This window comes from Tupaia chinensis, unplaced genomic scaffold, assembly GCF_000334495.1.
Source record: "Tupaia chinensis unplaced genomic scaffold, TupChi_1.0 Scaffold000227_1, whole genome shotgun sequence".
Taxonomy (NCBI): Eukaryota; Metazoa; Chordata; class Mammalia; order Scandentia; family Tupaiidae; genus Tupaia; species Tupaia belangeri.
In genome coordinates, this window is record NW_006159702.1 from 509321 (window position 1) to 528283 (window position 18963).

Genomic DNA, 18963 nt, shown 5'->3' on the forward strand with positions numbered 1-18963 from the left:
TCTTGGGCACGCATGCACACGCGCGCGGCGTGAATTTTAAGCCACTGGGTCCTGGACGTGAACCGCGGTCGACTACGTGGGAGTCCAGCGACATAGCCATTATGCTAACTGCTGGTTCCCTGCACTGACTTCTTAAACCAGAATCGAAGAACCATCACAGCAGAGAGGGTAGTCTTTCTGTTGAACCGGAGTTCCATTTCTTAGTCTTGTCACAGTTTATTGATGAGAAGTAAATGAGATGGCAAAAGGATAGTGGGTGGGGAGTCCAGAAAGCTGGGTTCCTATCCCAGCTTGACCCACCTACCGGCTGTGAGTCCTGGGACAAGCCAGCCACTTTGTCTCCTCATCTGTAAAATAAGACGAACAGCTCCTGTCCAATACTGTGTTGGGAGTGGGCCAGTGAGCAAATAATCTCTGTGAAAACAGCTTTCACACAGTAGATGCTCACTAAATATCATGGATTCCTTATAATAGTCTGTCTTTTTTTTTTTTTTTTTGAGAGAGGCTTTTGCTAGAGATCAGGTGCGTTCACCAGACAGACAGAGAGAGACAGAGAGATAGAAAGCGAGAAATCACCTCCCAGGGGGGATGGTCACGCCACAATCCCTTCTCCTCCATTCTCCTCTCGGGATCTTGGGCACGCACGCACAGGCACCCGGCGTGAGTTTAAGCCACCGGGTCCGGGACTCGAACCGCGGTCGACTACGTGGGAGTCCAGCGACATAGCCATTATGCTAACTGCTGGTCCCTAGTCTGTCTTTATAATGTTTATCTTTTTCGCTATTGCAAGTATTAGTTATTGGGGCAAGAAATTCAGCCCCCCCCCAATTTTTTGTAAAGGTTTTTCCAAAGGGCACGTGAGCTACCTAGAGAGAGACTGAGAGAGAAAGTGAGAAATCACCCCCAAGGGAGGATGGCCACTTTACAATCTCTTCTTTCCCATTCTCCTTCTGGGATTCTGGGCACACATGCACACACACTGGGTATCATCTTGATTTTCGAGTTTCCTTGTCTGGGATCTGAACCACTGTCAGCATGTGGGAGTCCAGGGCCTTAACCACTACAGCACCTGCTGGCTCCCAGCAAAAACCTTATGGATTAGATTTCCCAGATTACAAATTTATGAACATTTAGCCAAAAATGGCCATTAACATCACATCCAGATCACCAAAGCAAGTTAGTACTGTCAGAAAAATGGTATATTTAATAGAACATGTTCTTAGAGCACTATCATTTGACATCTTCATTAAAGCAGGTGTTCTAAAACTGCTTTCTGACACCCTTTTAACCTAGCTCATTACTATATGTGCATTTGAAAAGTAGAAATAACTTTTTTCTTGTTTAAAATGTATAGTAAGTACGTGCCAGTGTAGCTTTTGATGAATTCTGTCTGGCCTTCCCAGTTAATTAAAACTGTTTCTCTATTTCCAAAATGGTATTTTTTATTTGTTTGCTTGTAACACTATAGTGATAATTCCTAGTGATTAAGAAAAGCCTCCCCCTCTGCTACTTTGGTGGCCTCAGGGTCCTTGTCACTCTCCTGTGTTCTAAAGGAGGAAATATGTCTGGGATGGGTATTAATCCAAAGACTCCTGGGTTATTAAATAGGAAGCATTTTGGAGATGTTACAGCTTCATGCTTGAATGGTGGTAATTAGCTCTGTGGCCTGTTCTGTTCTCTTGGCGTTCCGGGGACAGCAGACGGGCTCGAGGAATGTGGGGAGAGCAGGTGTCTGCTTATCCTGTCTTAGACCCCACGGTTTCCTGACAGTGCACCAAAGGGCACGGATCTCCGCCAGGGAAGGAAATCTGGAGCTGGAACCTGTGAGTGTGATCCCTTTCCTGTTTCAGATGGGACTCTTCTCCTTCCAAGCTTATTTTTGGATAATTTGGGCTTCCTTTGAAGCTCTACTCAGTGGCCTTACTAAATAGTAAGGCGGGGCCGGTGTGGGGTCACAGATTTGGTCACAAACCCTTGTGTGCACCTTCTCCTTTTTTTTCTTTCTTAAAGAATTATTTATTTTATTTATCCATTCATTTTATTTTAATTTGACCAGACACACACTCACACACACATACACACACACACACACACACACACAGAAAGAGAGAGAGAGAGAGAAAGAAAGAAAACAAGCCACTAGGTCTGGGACTCGAACTGTGATTGGCCATGTGGGAGTGTCCAGAGCGTTAACCAACTTGGATCAGCAGGTAACATGGAATTACAGAATTTCATGAGGAAGGACACACTTCTTAGAGAACATTTTTTGGATAATTTTTTTTAAGTTTATTTTACTCATGAAGGGGAGAGAGAGAAAGAAAGAAGTGGACTCAACAGGGTCCTGTCACAGCGATCCTCTCTCCTTGCCCTCCAGTTTGTCAGGGTCTTGAGTGCTTGTGCATGCTCCTGCCGTGTTTTCAAGCTGACCTCGGGATCCAAACCCTCAGTTGACCGAATGGCTTCAGCATGGCAGTTCGGTTTGCTACCAACTGCGCCACCAGGCTCAGACGCCCAGTACTTCTTACTGTCCATTAAAGTCTGGGAACCACTACCCTACTCTTTATTGGAATTAATGTCCTAATTGGAATTCATCTGCTTCCCGTGAAGCACCCAGCCTGTTTATACTCCTTACATTCATCTAACTCATGTGAAAGTCGTGTGAGAAGCTGTGTTCGTTGAGGGCAAGTTCAGCCTGATTTATTTTCATATTCCCATAGCAACTTCTGGTAAATATTTGCATAAACTGAATAGATGCGCAAGTGTGTACATCCCAAATGTATCTATGAAAAGCAGCCCTTTGGCTTTTGCGAGCAGATCACCCCCTCACTTGGACCCCATCAGAAACCTGCTGCTTTGGGTGAAGTATCTGAGATCCGAATGTGACACTTGAATTCCATTCCTTCCAGGGTGTGAAGGAAGGCGGCCACCTGTTTCCTGTGAGCCCAGCATGAAGCAGCAGCTGGGCCAAGGCCAGGGGTTGTGAGGAATCTAACTCCTCCCGCCTGCATTTCTGCCAGTGTTCAGTGCTCCTCTTCCCACTGTCAGATGCTAAGCTGACCACCAGCCTGCCACATCAGGGCCCTGTACTCTGCTTCCCCCTTCCTGGGGGAGAAGGGCCTTCTGGGTTTGCACCTCTATCCCCACCTGCTCAGGTTTCTCACCCCACCCCACCCCAATTCCTCACTCCAGATTGGCCACGAGTGAACATATCTTTAATGGCTCCCCACTCAACCTCCCTTCATTGTGTCCCCCTCTCTAGTTACCACTCCATTCTTTGGCTTCCTTTTATGGAGTAGGATTGAATTAATATATAAATTCATTTTATTTTACTTGTTTTTTTTTTTTAAATTACCTCCTCCCATCATGCTAACCAGGTGTCATGTGGTTAAGGTGGCTGTGACCGCCATGTGGCCAACTGTGTAGTTTGAGTTCCAGACCCAGCAACTTGGAAAATATGCTGGGCGCATGTGTGTGCATGTCCCAAATCCCAAAAGGGGATGGTATTGCAGTGTGGCCAGACTCCCTGGGGACTGATTTCTCTCTCTCTCTCTCTCCCCTTCACTCTTTATCTCCAGCAAGTACTATAGCAAAACAAAACAAAACCAAAAAACCATTCAAGAAACTCTGTCCTTCTCTTCCTTCCTTGAACCAGAGAGATAGAGAGAGATAGCACTCCCAAAGGGTCTTTACTTTTTTAAATTCAATTTAATTTATTATTGTTCTTAATTTGCTATAGGACACATGCACTCACCAGAGAGAGACAAAGAGCCAGAGACAGAAAGAAAGCAAGCCGTCAGTTCTGAGACTCAAACAGTGGTCAGCCATGTGGGAGTTTAGCGCCTCAACCACCATGTCACTGGCTGACCTCCCAAAAGGATCTTGATGCTATAATCTACCCCCAGCTTCAGCCAGCCCTGGGTCCTGGGGACAATGTGCCTGGGATATTTAAGGATGTCTGATGTGAACCTGGGAACCTCCCATGTGGGTCAGCTCTGCAGAGCATCATGTTTTGCCACTGTGTCGGTCATCCTCCCCAAAACAAGTTTGCTTTCATGTCTAGCCATCTCAGTCTGAGCTCCTTGTTTAGTGGGAGCAAGATGGCTCAGAAAGCATGAGCAAGTGCCTTAAGATGCGGCAGTCCTGGAGCCCCGTGCTCACTCTGGCTTCAGGCAGGGCTGTGGTTCCCTTCTGAAGTCAAGGTCTAACTCCCTGGGTTGTTGTGAAATTAAACAAGAGTACAAGTAGGGGACACAGAGCAAAAGATGGGAAACAAATTCCTCTCTGAGCCACTGCATGGATGCCAGAGGAAAGTCCCCTCTGAGTTCAGAGTTTCACACTTTGGAATGTGCAGTGATTTAAGAAAGGCCTGAAGATGATGACATGGGGAAAGTCAGCTGCTCCTGGCTCCCCGCCCACAGAAATGCTGACTGTTGGCTCCTCTGAGGAGGACGGGGATCTGAGGCCTCATGCAAGGTCACCAGGGGGCAGAGACCTCCTCGTGCCAAAATGGGAAGCAGCCACCTTCCAAGGACACCCTCTCTAGTGGCAAGGGCGCTCAGGTGCTTTCTGATTGATGGCAAAGGAGGTGCTAAGACTGTTGATCTGTTGAGCTCTGAGGGGACAGCGGGTGCCTTTCCTTAGTGATCACGGCTGAGTGAACTCTGAGGCTTTTGGGCAGATCAAGCTGCATTTGTCACAGCTGTCAGAAGGATCATGTCATGCTCTCTGCCCTTTGGAAAATTTTTTGGAGATAAGCTCCCTTAGTTAATAACCTTTGTGTCATTTTCCTAGTAGTTTGATTCTCCAAATATGTTTAGAAAAGAAAGAGGCCTACCAATATCTGGAGTAAAACGGCAGGAACCTGCACTGGAGGATGAAGGCTGTGCCCTTTGTACTGTGTGTTCCTAGTCCAGGAGCCTGTTAAACAGACCCTCTGGCCTGGACACAGTATCTTTCCTGCCTTTGTGTCTTTTATTTTAGACTGCTGAGTGTCCAAGACCTTCCAGAGACTCAGTCAGGGGCTTGGTGTATGTAGCAGGGCATTTTATTTGGCCTACATGAGAATATTGAGTCATGGAACCTTTCTCAGTGTTTCCTTATCACTTGGGCAGCATAATAGCCATCTCATAAAATTAAGAATCAGGGACCCAGAAAAGAAATCAATTGCATCTAGAAATAGGGCAGTTGCATCAGAGACAACAGCCTAGGAGACCCACGGAAGAGCAGCGACCAGGCACCCGTAACCTGCTAGAACTTGCAGCATTATGGTGGGTGTAAACTTAGGAAGGCAGACAGGAGATAACCTGGAAGCCACTGGTTAGAATGGACCACGTGTGACCAGGATTTTCTTGCGCTCTGGATGGGGAGGCATGGGAGATTTTATAGGAACAGAGGTGTTCGGGCGTTTGCCTGGGGCATTTCAAGCATGAATTTATAGCTCAGCTTTGTAGCCCATGAAGCCCAGGTCTTCTGAGCTTTAGATGCCCACATCCATTTTGGCTGCATGGACCTGTGACTACACGTGGAGTCTGCCTTCTGAAGGTGGGCCACAGCCTCTGAGCGCACACTGCTCCTCTGGAAATTTCTTTTCTGAGGTTCACCAGAGTTGCCTCTCTTTCAGCTCCTGTTTTCTGTCTTGTCTCTTTCCTCTTCTCCCTCAGGTGCTGTTCCTTAGTCTTATCTCTTACCAGCTTTAACACCGAAATGAGGTTTACTTATGGTAAGAAAGGGGAGAAAGGAAGTGCTATTCAGAGGGTAAATATGAGGAAACCTCAAAAAGTTTGTGGAGTTAAACTAAGACTTTAGTTTAGTTAAAAGATTTTGAAATCCATGCATAATCTTTTCATAATACACATCTTCCACAGAATTTTTGAAGATCTCTAGTAAATGTAGGTTTGAGGACCTTTAAAGTTCTAAGCTCTGAACTAGGCATTCAGCATTAACTCTTATGAAAACCATATACAATTAGTTTTCCCTCTTTCTTCTGTTTTTCAAATGTCATTATTCCTTTTTCTTTTTTTTTTTTTTTCTAATTTGAAAGAGGGCATATGTTCTCATCAGAGAGAAAGAGAAAGGGAAAGTGAGAGAGCACCCACTGTTGGGAATGGTCACCCCACAATCCCTTGTCTTCCATTTCTCCCTCCTTTGGGGATGTTGGTTATGCCCGCACGTGACCCCTGGCTGATTTTCAAGCCACCAGGTCTGGGACTTGAATCACAGGGTTGGCCATGTGGAATCCAGCTGCCTTAACTACCAGGCCACAGCTGGCTGTGTTCCTTTTTTGTATTTATTTCTTCCATGAGTGAGAAGCTGAGAACATGAGGAAGTATATACCCCCAAGTGAGTCTTGACATCATGGTCCAACCCCAGCCTCAGGCAGCTTTGGATTGTGGGTATCTGAAACCTTCCCATGTAGGTCAGCTTCACAGAACATCATGTTTTTTTCCTGTGTCTAGCTCCATAAACGGATCCTTTTTTATAGGTGATGAAAGAGTCACAGAACAGTTAATGTTTTGTACAAAACAAAAGGTTCATTAGGACTGTAAGAAACTTTTTGTTGTTGTTGTCTCTTTTTTTAGTGTAGAATATCACACACATATTAGACCCTGATATGCATATTCATTGTTTGGGATCTTGTCGAATGCATGTTCTGACTCAGCAAGTCCAGGGTGGAGCCCTGGGGTTCTGCATTTCTGTTATGCTCCAAAGCGATGCTCCGGCTGCTTGTCTAGAGTCACACTTCAAATACAAGGGCACGGACTATACATTTATTTTAAGGCAACAGGCAGCAAAGAAAGGATTTAGGTCAAGGAAATTTGAAGGTCTCCTCTTTTAAGCAACTGACCACAAAAATCAGATTGGTCACTTGTCTTTTTCAGCTTTTATAACTAAGTGAGGGGTATGTTCTGATGCCAGATCAAGATCTCATCATTTTTATAACTATTTATACAGCACGGTTGGAGAAGATGAAGAGGAGAAGCATGAAGAAACATAGTAGGGACTAGGACTTTTTATAGTTCTCATTTTAAATAAGGACTGTTCTACAGATTATCCATTTTACTGCTCTCCAAGGAAGCTTCCTAGAGAAGGTCATTGCTGTTTTGTCACTTTGATTAATTTATACTTTCACATATAAATTTGGATCAGGATCACAGCTTGCAGTGTGAGATAAGTAATTAGTTACCTTTGAAAGCTAATTCTACCTACTCTACCAGAGTGACCATTGTTCAGACCTTTAGGGAACCTCTTCTGGAACCATCATCAAAAACATAGACAATATTGAATTAGAATCAACAAACATGATTTTTTTTTCTTTTTTTTTTGGTAGAGGTTTTTGCTATAGGGCATGTGCGCTCGCCAAAAAGACAGAGACAGAGAGACAGAAAACGAGAAATTACTCCCCAGGGGGGATGGCCACACCACAATCCCTTCTCCTCCATTCTCCTCTCAGGATCTTGGGCACACACGCACATGCGCCCGGCATGAGTTTAAGCCGCTGGGTCTGGGACTCGAACCATGGTCGACTACATGGGAATCCAGAGACATAGCCATTATGCCAATTGCTGATCCCTGCAAACATGATTTTAAAAACAATTTATTGTAGCAAACTTCTACCAACTGAGAGTGGACCTAATTGTTTTTTTAGAAACAGGAGCCAGAGTGCTTCTGGGCCTTTTGGGTAAGAACAGTGAAATAGGATTCAAGGCCACGTCTTAGGACCAACACAAGTGACAAAACTGTTCAGTGCTATTTATGGTCAGAGAGAGAGTTTGTGAAGCAGGGGGAATCCTTTTCTTGAGTTACTTAGAAACCTACGCCTGAATGCCATCCTTAAGTATGCATTCCCTAAAGGCTTCACCTAACAAGAGAATTATTAAAGCATTGATGTCTAAGATGACAGCAGTCACTTGTTGGAGAAATTTCCAGTGTTTAACAAAATCTGTCACAATTTTTATTGATCATAGTTTCAGTTATGTGTTAATAAAAGGCAGCATTGAGAGACTCGCTCCTGACTTTCTCCCGCCCTGCTTGTTCTCGACCACCAGTCGTATCCCTGATCACCGTTCTTTTATCCAGTGGCTGTGACAGAAGACTAGAGTGGACAGACAGTGGCAATGGGGGGACCTTGAACTTTGCTGCCCTCACTTTTGGGAGACCCAGGGTTTTACTTTGTAAGTAGTAGAGAGCCCCCTGAAGGGCAGGATGCGATCAAATCCCTTAGGTGTGGTGCCCAAAATGGTTGAGCTTTAGAAAGGCAATGTGACAGGTCTGAGGGATTTTAGAAGAACCCACATGGTGACTTTGAGAGTGAAGTGGACATTGTGTGGCCAGAGACACTTTAACAGCAGATGATCAGCCTTGGCACGAAGTGAGGGACGGGGAAGAATTGACCAGGCCACCCACCAAACCCTAAGCAGCCCTTCCTATTTCCTGTGATCTGGCTTTTGTTTCTTCTCTTCCTTTATTCTAATCACCATGACCCTTTCAACATGGTGCCATGGTTTAAAGACAGGCGCCCGTGGAATCCTCTTGAGATCGAATTGCAGCCTCTGCCTTCATCAGACTCTGTAAGTAACCGCTGTAGGAAGTCGGTGCTCATCACCCTTAAGGATCTGACCTGTGTATAGGTGCTGGGACCCTGTTACCTGGACTTAGCTTTTCCTTTCAATGTGTACGTGCCCTGCAGAATCTGATAGGGATCATCTCTTGTGAAATCAGGTTGCTATGTTTGCTAGCTCTTGAAGTAAAGGACATTTTGTGTCATGAGGGAGATTTTTTGGGTCAAGGTAGTGACCTTTGGTCTGTGCAGTCCTCAGAGGCACCCAGCTGTGGCAACTTGTTTGCAATCTGAATCCAGAGGACCTGACCTGTCTCCACCCACCAGCTTCCCATAAAAACTCGTTCTTTGCACTTGCCATTTAACTTCAGTTGTATGTGTGTGTGTGTGTGTCTTTGTGTGTGTAGGTGAGGGTGTTTGTGTCTGTGTTTGGGGAGAAAGTGTTTTAGGTCTAGGATGAAGCTATAGGGTATTGGCTGATTAGATGTTTAAGTGCCACCATTAGTATGACTTTTGTCTACTTACACAAGTGTATCTCTGGCTCCCCGAGTAGCTGGTGGCTTTGTCTCAGTGATGACACTGCACTAAAATGTGTATTTACAAGTGCACAGGTAGCAGAGCATTGTGACATATCAAGCAGGTGCTAGAACTCCGTGGCCAGAGGTTTCTGGAATGATGGAAAGGAACAAGAGGCAGGACTTGGGAACTTGGATTCTAGCTTGAAATGCTGATAGCAGAGCCTACTGCCAGTTTGGGGTTTGGTTTTGGGATCGGGTTCTGTGCTGAGTGCTTTGTGCACTTCTTACAGCTGTCTTAAAGTAGGTATACTTTGCAGATGACACTATTCAGGCAGGTTGGGGCTCTGTCACTTGTTTCAGGTCACATAGCAAGTAAGCAGTGTGGCTGGGGCAGGAACCCAGTTTTTCTGACTCTAAAACCTGTGCTATTAGACCGGGGCATTTCAAACTTTTCAGTAGCTAGCAATGGCCTAGAGTCTTGCTGCAGTGTAGACCCTGGTGTGGAGTAGCCGCTTGTGTCTTGTTGCTGGCCCACGAGTCCTCCTGAGTTATAAGTGTCTATACCATCTGAAATGTGAGTTACTTTCTTTCCATTTCACTTCCCATATTTGCAAACCAAGGAGATCAATCATTGGGTGTCCTCTCCTTAGAGTTGCTGTGACAACTAAGATAATAAACGTGAGATCTTTGTCAGTCAAAAGAATGAGAAAACACCAGTGGCCTTTCTCATCTGCTTTTCCCCCTGGGTCCGTTCCCTTCCTGTCCTTCAGTTCCTACCCTCTCCTGTCACACCCCATATGACCTTCATTCCCAAGTGGTTGATAGTCACTTATATGACCTGGGCCCACTTGACTGTTGGTGACACTGTTAGCGGATGGCTTGCCAAAAGGAGGGGTGCCCCCTTTAACCCCACTACATCAGGTGGGTGTGGAGTGGTGGCTTCAGGGGTCTGCAGCCTCTTTGGACCCAGAGACCAAATAGGTCACTTCTGAAGGTGACCTCTTCTGGCAAGGTGGCAGACGGTTTCTTTTTCCTGGTCACAGTTCTTGCGATGCCTGTGATCTAGATGTTTTAAGCAATTTAGAAAGAAGAGCCATACTCCATGAGCAGATGAGGGATTGCAAGGAGGCCTCAGACTGACAGGACAAACAGGTGGGGCTAATGCAGCAGCTCCACTCCGCACACCTGTCCTTGCCGGCTCCGTCCTTTGAAGGTGAACCAACAGCCACTTGGCAGGAGGTGCTATTTTAGAAGGCTTCATGGATGTACTATGTTTTTAAAGGATTGCAGTTAAAATGATGGGGATTAGTTATTTGGATGATTCACTTGGAGAGACCTCATTCTTCTAAAGTGCCATCGTGGCCTCACTGCAAGGTCTCTGAGAGAGAAGACCCTCTTCAGGCAGGTTAAGCTCAGGGGTCTGGTCTTCTGCATGTTGGGATAGAAACAGTACCTGGCCAACCTCCAGCAGTACAGGCCACTTCCATGGGGGTACTTGACTGTCTCAGGGACTGGGGATATGGCAACTTGTGCTTGGGGTACAAAATCCAGCTGTGTTGTATCTCAGTGTCAGAGCTTGGGCTTTAGAGTTAGGCAGGCCCAGAACTGAGAATCCTGTTCTATGATTTCCTAGCTATGGAACTGTAAGTGACTCAATCTCCTTGACTCTCAGTTTCCTCATCTAAAGTGGGCATGATGGTAAGACCTACTCAAAGGGGTGTTGAAAAATGAAATAAATGTGTGTGTGGAGCTTAGGCCTGGGCCTGCTCAGTATACTCGAGCTCTCGTCATTAGCTCACTTCCCTGCTCCCCCTGTGGACCCTCTTGGTTAGTAGAACTACCCTGTAGATAGTTTCGGATTGTGTGAAATCCGAACCAGCTCCTTTCAGAGTGTGCTCTGCTGTCATGGGAGAAGCACAGACTTTAAAACTAGGCGTCTGGATGTTAACTGTAGGTCTACCGACTCCTAGCCCCAGTGTCCCCTTCATTAATGGGGAAGGGGTAGCAAAAGAATCACCTCAAAGAGTTGTTTTGGGAACCAGAAGGTGGTGTGGTGGTTAAGACGCTGGACTCCCACAAGCTGACCGCAGTTCTAGTCCCAGACCTGGTGGCTTGCTTTCTCACCTTCCTCTCATTCTCTCTCTCTGGTGAGCACATGTGCCCTGTAGCAAATTTTAAAAATAACGGTATATAATAATTATAAATGAAGTCAAATAAATAATTTTTTAAATAAAAAGTCATCATGAGGATTAAATTAAATTATAGAAGGTATTTTTTGCAGTTTCTGGCTCGTCATAGGCACTCAGATAGTGGAAGCTGTTAGCTGATAAAAATGCCTGTAACTTGGATGTTGGTAAATTACCATCCTCCATGGGGAAAGTTCCCCTTTGGGGTCGGTACTGTTGACTTTGGTGTCCCAGAAGCCTCATCATACAGGATAGTGGGCTTGAAGGTGAGCAAGCTCTGGCTCCTCAGGGTGGTGGACTCGGAAGTGGGCGAGCTCTGGCTCCTCAGGATGGTGGACTCGGAGGTGGGCGAGCTCTGGCTCCTCAGGATGGTGGACTTGGAGGTGGGCGAGCTCTGGCTCCTCTGGGTTCTGCATTGTTGACTTTCTGCCCAGTCAGAGGCTCTGGGCACATGGGTGAGCTGTGGGAGCAGGAGACGAGCCTTCCTGCTAATAAGGGTCATAAATGCCAGCCTGGGGCCAGGGACGCATCCTGCTGCTGGTTCAGCCCTTGGATGTGGCATCCTGTGGCGGTGGTTTAATTAGAAGAGGTAATTGGTGCTGTGTTCTGGGGAAAATGATCTGGAGTGCAGAGACCAGGGCAGTGTTGTCTTGGGGCTCAGACTCACAGCTGAGACAGGAAGTCCTCTCCCCTTGCCAGGCGTTTAGCCTCTGTTTCTGTTAGATTCCTATTCTGAAATGTCCTCATCTCTGGTTTTCTTGCTGTAGGAAGGCCTTGCAGGAAATGGCGATGTCAGTTTTCTTTCTAAAGCATAGCTCACTTCGCTTCCCTGTGCTGCTTTCCAGGGCTCCCTGCGGTCTCTGGAAGTTGAGATACCTCAGGCCGGCACCTGTGCCCTGTGGCCTTTCTTCTCTCCCCTTCCTGAGCTCCCTTCCCATTCAGGGTCTCTGGAGGCCCTCACTAATCCCACAGGGCTGCTCAGCCTGTTTCCACCCTGCCTCTCCTTGAATCCTCGCTGACTTCCTCTCTTCCTCTCCCATGTCTTCTCTGCCTCCCCAGCTGTGGCTCTGTGGCACAGAGGAAGAGTGGAGAACAAAGGATGTGGAACTTGATAGGCTGGTTTGAATCCTGGCCCTGACACATTCTGCTTTTTGAGACCTTGGATAGGTGACTTGGGAGCTTCAGTTTCCTCCTTTCTACAGCAGAGATGCTGGCTGGCAGGGGTGCGGAGACAGTGAAATGTCAAGTGCCTAGCATGTGCAGTGACCCTCAGTGAGTATTAGCTAATGTAGTGATTATGCCCGAATTTCTCACTCACAACCGACCCTCGTCCTCCGAGCGCCTACTAGGTAACTTAATTAAACAATTTTAAATAGCGTAAGGTGATTCCAGGTCTGCAGACAGCTCAGAGGACCATAGAGACACCACAGTCAGAAGCCAGGGGTACTGAGTTACAAGGAGGACAAGGACCATCCCACCGTCTCTTTTGAAAATCAGGGTGTGGCTAGCCTTGTAGCCTAATGGTTAAGAGAGCAGATTCTAACGTGGCTGACCACAGTTCAAATCCTGGTACCAGCAGTTTGAAACATGCCAGACATGTAGGGTGAGTGCCTCAAATCCTGATAGGATAGAAAAGTGGAGAAGAAGGGATTGTAGTGTGACCATGCCCCATTGGGGGTGCTTTCTCTCTCCCTCTGTTAAGTGCATAGGTCCTCTGGCAATTAAAAGATTAAAAAAAAAAAAAAAAAAAAAAAAAAAAAAACAAACAAAATGGACTCCAACATAGCCAATCATGGTTCAAGTCCCAGACCTGGCAGCTTGCTTTCTCACCAACTCCCCACATACTGTCCCTCTCTGGTAACATTAAAATAAAAAAATAAAAAAAAAAAAAAAAAAAAAAAAAAGAAAGAAAGAAAAGAAAAAAAGAGAAGAGAAGAGAGAAAAGAAAACCAAGGTGACAGCTTTTTGAACCCTGGAAGATTTCTCTGTGCTAACTTGGAGTAGGCCATACAGTTGCTTCCTGGTAAATAGGAGTGTCCGCAGGACTCACGGAGTGAAGCAATATCGCGTGACAGGCTCATTTCCAGCCCACATGTGCAGGCTAGTCACGGGCTGGGAGCAGACTGCTGACTCATGCGCTGCCATGAGCAGGATCTCCTTGAGGCCTTTCTTGGGTCCAGGCAGTGTGCACCAGACCCTGCAGCAGTCCCCATGGGGACGTGATCCTCACTGGCTTTCCTATCTGTCTATTGCAGCAGAGGCTAGGGTGATGCTCAGGGGAAGAACCCAGAGACCAAGAGGCCCAGACAGAACTTGTAGGAGCCCTCTGAATTGTCCTTGCTCAGCCCTGACCCTGTCTAACCATCCCATCCCTGCAACCAGGTCCAGCTAAAACCTTCTTCCAAGGCCTCCTAACAAACTGCCCAGGTGGGTGGAGTTTCCTAGATTCCCATCCCCGCCACCCTTCCCCAACTCTGTGGCTGAGATTACGTATTTCTGAACTTAATGTGTCTCAAGGTCCTTTTGACTGGTGCTACCTTGACTCTGGGGTTGTTTTCTGACTCGTGCATCCGAGCAGAGAGCTGTCAGTGTCTGGACCAGCCCAGCACCGTGTATAGGATGTTTCTAAGAGATGGCCAAAGAGTAGAATGGCTCAGTGTAGTGAGAAATGATTCTACTCCCAGGAGACCATTACACCTGCAACTTCCTGCCCCATAGCTCCTTCTATTTGCTGTGATCTGGCTTTCATTTCATCTCTTCATTCATTCCAATCACCCATCACCCTTTCAAAATGGTGCCATGGTTTAAAGACAGGTGCCGTGGAACCCTCTTGGGGTTCAAAGTGCAGCCTCCCCCTTCATCAGCCTCTAAGTGACTGCTGTACAAAATAGGTGCTCATCACCCTTAAGGTAAAGTCTCAGAGTTTGGAAAGCTGACCCTGGAGCCCACTGGGAGGTGAGGCAGGGAGGAAAGGGGGCGTTGCACGGACATAACCCTGAGTCTGGATTTCTTGCCTAGGAACATTGCTGTGTATGAGGGTTTGCTCATGAAAATGGATGTGTAGCCTTCCTGTTTTGGAGCAGGGCTGGGAGTCTGTTCATCAGGAAAGAAAAGGAACTAGATGCATTTAAAGAAGGCAGGATAGCCACACTTGCAGCTGGAACATTTTAAGGCCCTTTCACAACAGTTCTCAAAGCTGCAGTTTTTATGTGTGGGGGCGTGCCTTCACTGGCCTTGGCTCTTTGCGCCAGGACTGGGCTGCTTCTGGGGGTAGAGTTGCCTCGCCAGCAGATGGTCTGTACCAGCTGGACGTGGCCATGAAAGCCGCCTGTGTTGGAGAACTGAAAGTCTGTGTGTGAAAGTGCTGGTCTGTCTAAAGTTTCAGCTCTGTGATTCTTAAATTTTCAACCATGCGCTCATTTCTCTGGGCTGTAATTCTGCCTTCAAGAATGACAAAGAATTATTTTGAGAGATTCAATGCATAGATGAAAAGGATTTGGCTATTTGCAAGAAACCTTTGCTCTTGTGGAGGACTTTATATTTTATAATGTATTCTCCCGGGACTTATTCCAGATGCTCCTTACTGGAAGGTGACAAAGCACGCAGAGAGTTCCACTTCACAGATGAGCACACTGAGGCCCAGAAAGATCCAGGGTCCTCTGAAGAGTCTCGTAACTAGTGGAAGGCCAGGACAAGAGTCTGATGCTAGCGGACAAAGAAGACAGTGATTTGCACAATGCCCCTTCATTCATCTCACAAGAGATGGCTCCCAAGCTCAGAGTTCTGCCTAGAAAACCATTTCCTAGAAAAGGGAAGATTGACACTTTTGGATCTGAAATCCACACATCCAGGCCCTGACAGATTTGGGGCCACATGCTATTACAACCAGCCACTGAGTTCTGTCGTTGGAGAAATGTGGGCACGTCATCTAGAGCATTTATCTATGAGACAAGGACAATGGTTGTCAGGACATTTCCAGGCATTTGCCAGACATCTGTCATTTTCTTGTAGAGGGTAGCAAACAGATTTGTGGGTAGGCCTCATTCATTCTCATGCCCACACCTCCCTGCTCTGGGCAAATCCACCTCTTCGAGTCAGATTTCGTATTCTATTTCCAGCCGTCTGCTAGTTGGTCTCCTTTCATCTGAACAGACATTTATTTCGGTGCCGTCAGTGTGGCTGGCACAGTGCAGGGAGTATTTGGCTGTCCCCATAGCACCTGAGACTCCGCCAAACCAAACTGCTGCCTCCTCATTTCCATAGCTGTTAGTGGGACTCCCAGGGTGGCGGGTACCTGGGCTTGATGTGTGACTCAGCTGGGATTCCCAGCCCTGCCTCTTTCATCCCTCTTGTGCTCCCAAGCTGCGTAACTACCCTGAAGCACCCCTTCCTTTTCTTTTTCTCTGTCACATCGCCACTGCTCTTTGTCACCTGCTCTCTGAATGTCTGGACCATGCCTACCATATTTCTCCTTTCTCAACCTAGCCTGAAAACCTGAAAAGATCTCTGCCCTGCTCAAAAAGATGGCATTTTCTTAGGCTGGGCTGTAACCTGGTGGTTAAGGGAGCTGGATCCAACGTGGCTGACGATGGTTCAAATCCTGGTTCTGGCAGAATGAAAAATGCCATGTGTGTGTGCCCAAAATTCCAGTAGGACAAATAGTAGGGGATGAGATTATAGTATAACCACTCCCCATCCTAAGGTGTCCCCCCCCCCCCAGCCCCCCCCCCCCGCCCTTTTCTTTCTGTCTCTCTCTGTTAAGTGCACAGGCCTTCTGGCAATTAAAAAAGATGGAATTCTCTTGCCATCTGAACACTGCCATTTGATTTAGAGCTCTTTTGTATATGAAATAGTGTGCGCAGGCTCCTTTCTCTCCCACTCTGTGGTCCAGACATTGAGAACAGAAGAATCTTCTTTTCTTGTCCAGGTGTTTGCACAATGACAAGCCTTTCCAAATAGATGCACAGATAAGGTGGAGATTGCAAGTAAACCTCTCCTCTCTGTTTTAAGCTGTACAACCGGCATGCATCAGTTCATCCACAGGAAGCAATGACTCGACTAACTGCAAGAGGAGTGGAAGCAATTTCCCTATCTTCCCCAGGAAAGGGGAAGAGGGCAGTGGATTTTAGGTGCTTCGATGTTTTAGTGCTCTTTGTTTGTTTGTTTTTAATCCAGGTGCTTCAACTAGATGTTTAGTTTTTAAAATGTCAATCTTCCAGGCCATTTCGTGAAGCCAGTAAGTATTTATTGTGCAGCTCAGTTATTTGAGGAGAGGGTCAGGGCACCAAACTATTGAGTCATCAGAAGTCAGGATGCATTTTTGCGTAGAAAAACAAACAAAAAGTCATGAGTTTTCTCATGACCTAATATATATATACATTTTTTGGAGTGGTTTTTGCTATAGGGCGCATGCACTCTCCAGAAAGACAGACAGAAAGAGAGAAGTCACCCCCCTGGGGGAATCGCTGCGCCGTAATCCCTTCTCCTCCATTCTCCTCTTGGGATCTTGGGCACGCACGCACACGCACCCGGTGTGAGTTTTAAGCCACCAGGTCTAGGACTCAAACTACAGTCGACTACATGGGAGTCCAGCGACATAGCCGTTACGCTAACTGCTGGTCCCATGATGACCTAATATTTTGAGTGCTAGATTTATTTATGTTTGGTTAAAACAAACAAACGAGAAAAACAGTAACATGCACAAACTTGAGCATAGCCATGTTTTTCAGTCATTTTAGCCTTTTCGTGTTGCTGCTCATAAAAGGGATTGATCAGTACGCCAGTGGAAGGTGTTTGGGGAAGTATGGCAAGTTTCATACATACATATGAAAACGAACACATGCAGTTTAGTGGCATGTGGCCTGTGAGAAGGATGAACATTTTGTATGAGTTCAGATAACAACAGATAAAGTTGAAGTTAAACAGTTTGAAACCGTTGTCTTGCTCTGAAACAGCTGGATCAAGCAGCCTAGAGGACCTCTTATTGTTGGAGTTCTTCCGACAAAAAACGTTTTTTTTGGATTAGATAGCCCTTGAATGCTTCATCTAATCTCCCTGGCTTGCCCTCCTGGAAGGGCCGATAAAAGCAAGATGCTCGAACTGTTCTTACTCTTCTATGGGGGTGGGACTGTCTATACTCTATCTAATCTTGCCATAGGCCCTTCCCCTTTTTTCCTTGATTTGAGTCACAAGAAAAAAGAAAAAAAAAGTTTTAAAAAGGAGTGTCATCTTTCTTTATTCTTTCTTCCTTTTTAAAATTTCAGCCCTTAAGGGAAAAACATTGCCAGGAGGTGTGTACATTCACCAGAGAGACAGCAAGAGAGGGCGAGGGAGAAAGCAAACCCCTCGTCAAGTGAGGGCACCTTGCGATGCCTTCTCCATTTCTCCATTCATTAGAGTTTTGGGCATGCACACACACATACTCATTTGGCATCTTTGTCAAGCTGTTGGAGCTGGGATTTGAACTTCAGTTGGCCATGTAGGATATGGTCCTATGACCCCCAGGCTATGGAGACTACCTTTTTTTTTCTTTTCTTTTTTCTTTTTTTTTTTTGCTATAGGGCGCGTGTGCTCGCCAGACAGAGAGACAGAGAGATAGAAAGTGAGAAATCACCCCCCAGAGGGGATGGCCACGCTGCAATCCCTTTTCTTCCATTCTCCTCTTGGGATCCTGGGCACACACGCACACGTGCCCGGCGTGAGTTTAAGCCACCGGGTCCGGGACTGTGAACCATGGTTGACTACATGGGAGTCCAGCGACATAGCCATTACTCTAACTGCTGGTCCCTTTATTTTGTTGTATATTTTTAAGGTGTATCACATGACAGTTTTATAAACAGTAAAATGATTACTGTGGTCAAATTTTTACCATCTCTCTCATCTCATATATTGGTCATTGGAAAAGTCAGGACGTTATTTTTCTGCGCAAAAATGTGTCATGACTTTTCTGATGGTGATGACCCAATAATTACCCCCCTCACTCCCGTTTTTCTGATGGCCAGGGCACCAAAATTCTACTTCTTATAATAATCCAACAATCCCAGATATAATACAGTGTTATTAGCTGTCAGTCCCTCATGTTGTTCATTAGATCTCTGAACCTATTCATGGTTCTTACGTACTACCTCACAATGAGGCCTTCAAAAAGGTCATGAGTGTGTTTTAGGGAAAAACTGCCTGGATTTCTTTCTTTCTTCTTTTTTTGGCACCAAAATGAACGTGTTCTTTAATTCCATTTTCCCACAAACTTTTTAAAGTCCCTTGGTATTCTTTGACCTCCATTTTCTCAGTCATTTTCTCCTCTCCCCCACTGCCGCTTTACAAATTGCTATTTCTCTAAGTTTGACTTTCCCCCCCGTTTTAGATTCCACATGTGAGTCCTCGTCTGGAGTATCTTACTCATCTCATGCAGGTCTTGGTCTTTCTGTCTCTGGCTAGTTTCATTTAGCATCCTGTCTTCAGGTTCATTCACGTTGTGGCAAATGGCAGAATCTCTTTCTTCTTTTAAAAATAAATAGTATCCTACTGTATGGTATATTCTCTTCGATTGATTTATCTGAGAGAGTCTTCTGAAGTGAGTAAAGCCGGCTTGCGGTAGCACTGACCCGAGCAAACTAAATCAAGCCCAAACCTGACCTGTCTGGTTCAGGTCCCAGAATCCCCTGGAGACTCTTTACCACTGCCCATGGATTTATAAATATTT

General features: G+C 46.1%; 1 protein-coding gene across 13 annotated transcripts in view; it reads left to right on the forward strand.

The window, feature by feature from the left end:
- Window positions 1–18963, forward strand: part of MTSS1 (MTSS I-BAR domain containing 1) — a 194613-nt gene that overhangs the window by 98350 nt on the left and 77300 nt on the right. Inside the window, exon 1 of one of the 13 annotated variants that reach the window (XM_006148028.3) lies at window positions 9357–9375. The exons of the other annotated variants lie outside the window; for them this stretch is intronic. The gene's annotated coding sequence lies outside the window, so the exon portion shown is untranslated. Of the gene's footprint in view, window positions 1–9356; window positions 9376–18963 lie in introns of those variants that run through there. 13 annotated transcript variants of the gene reach the window in all.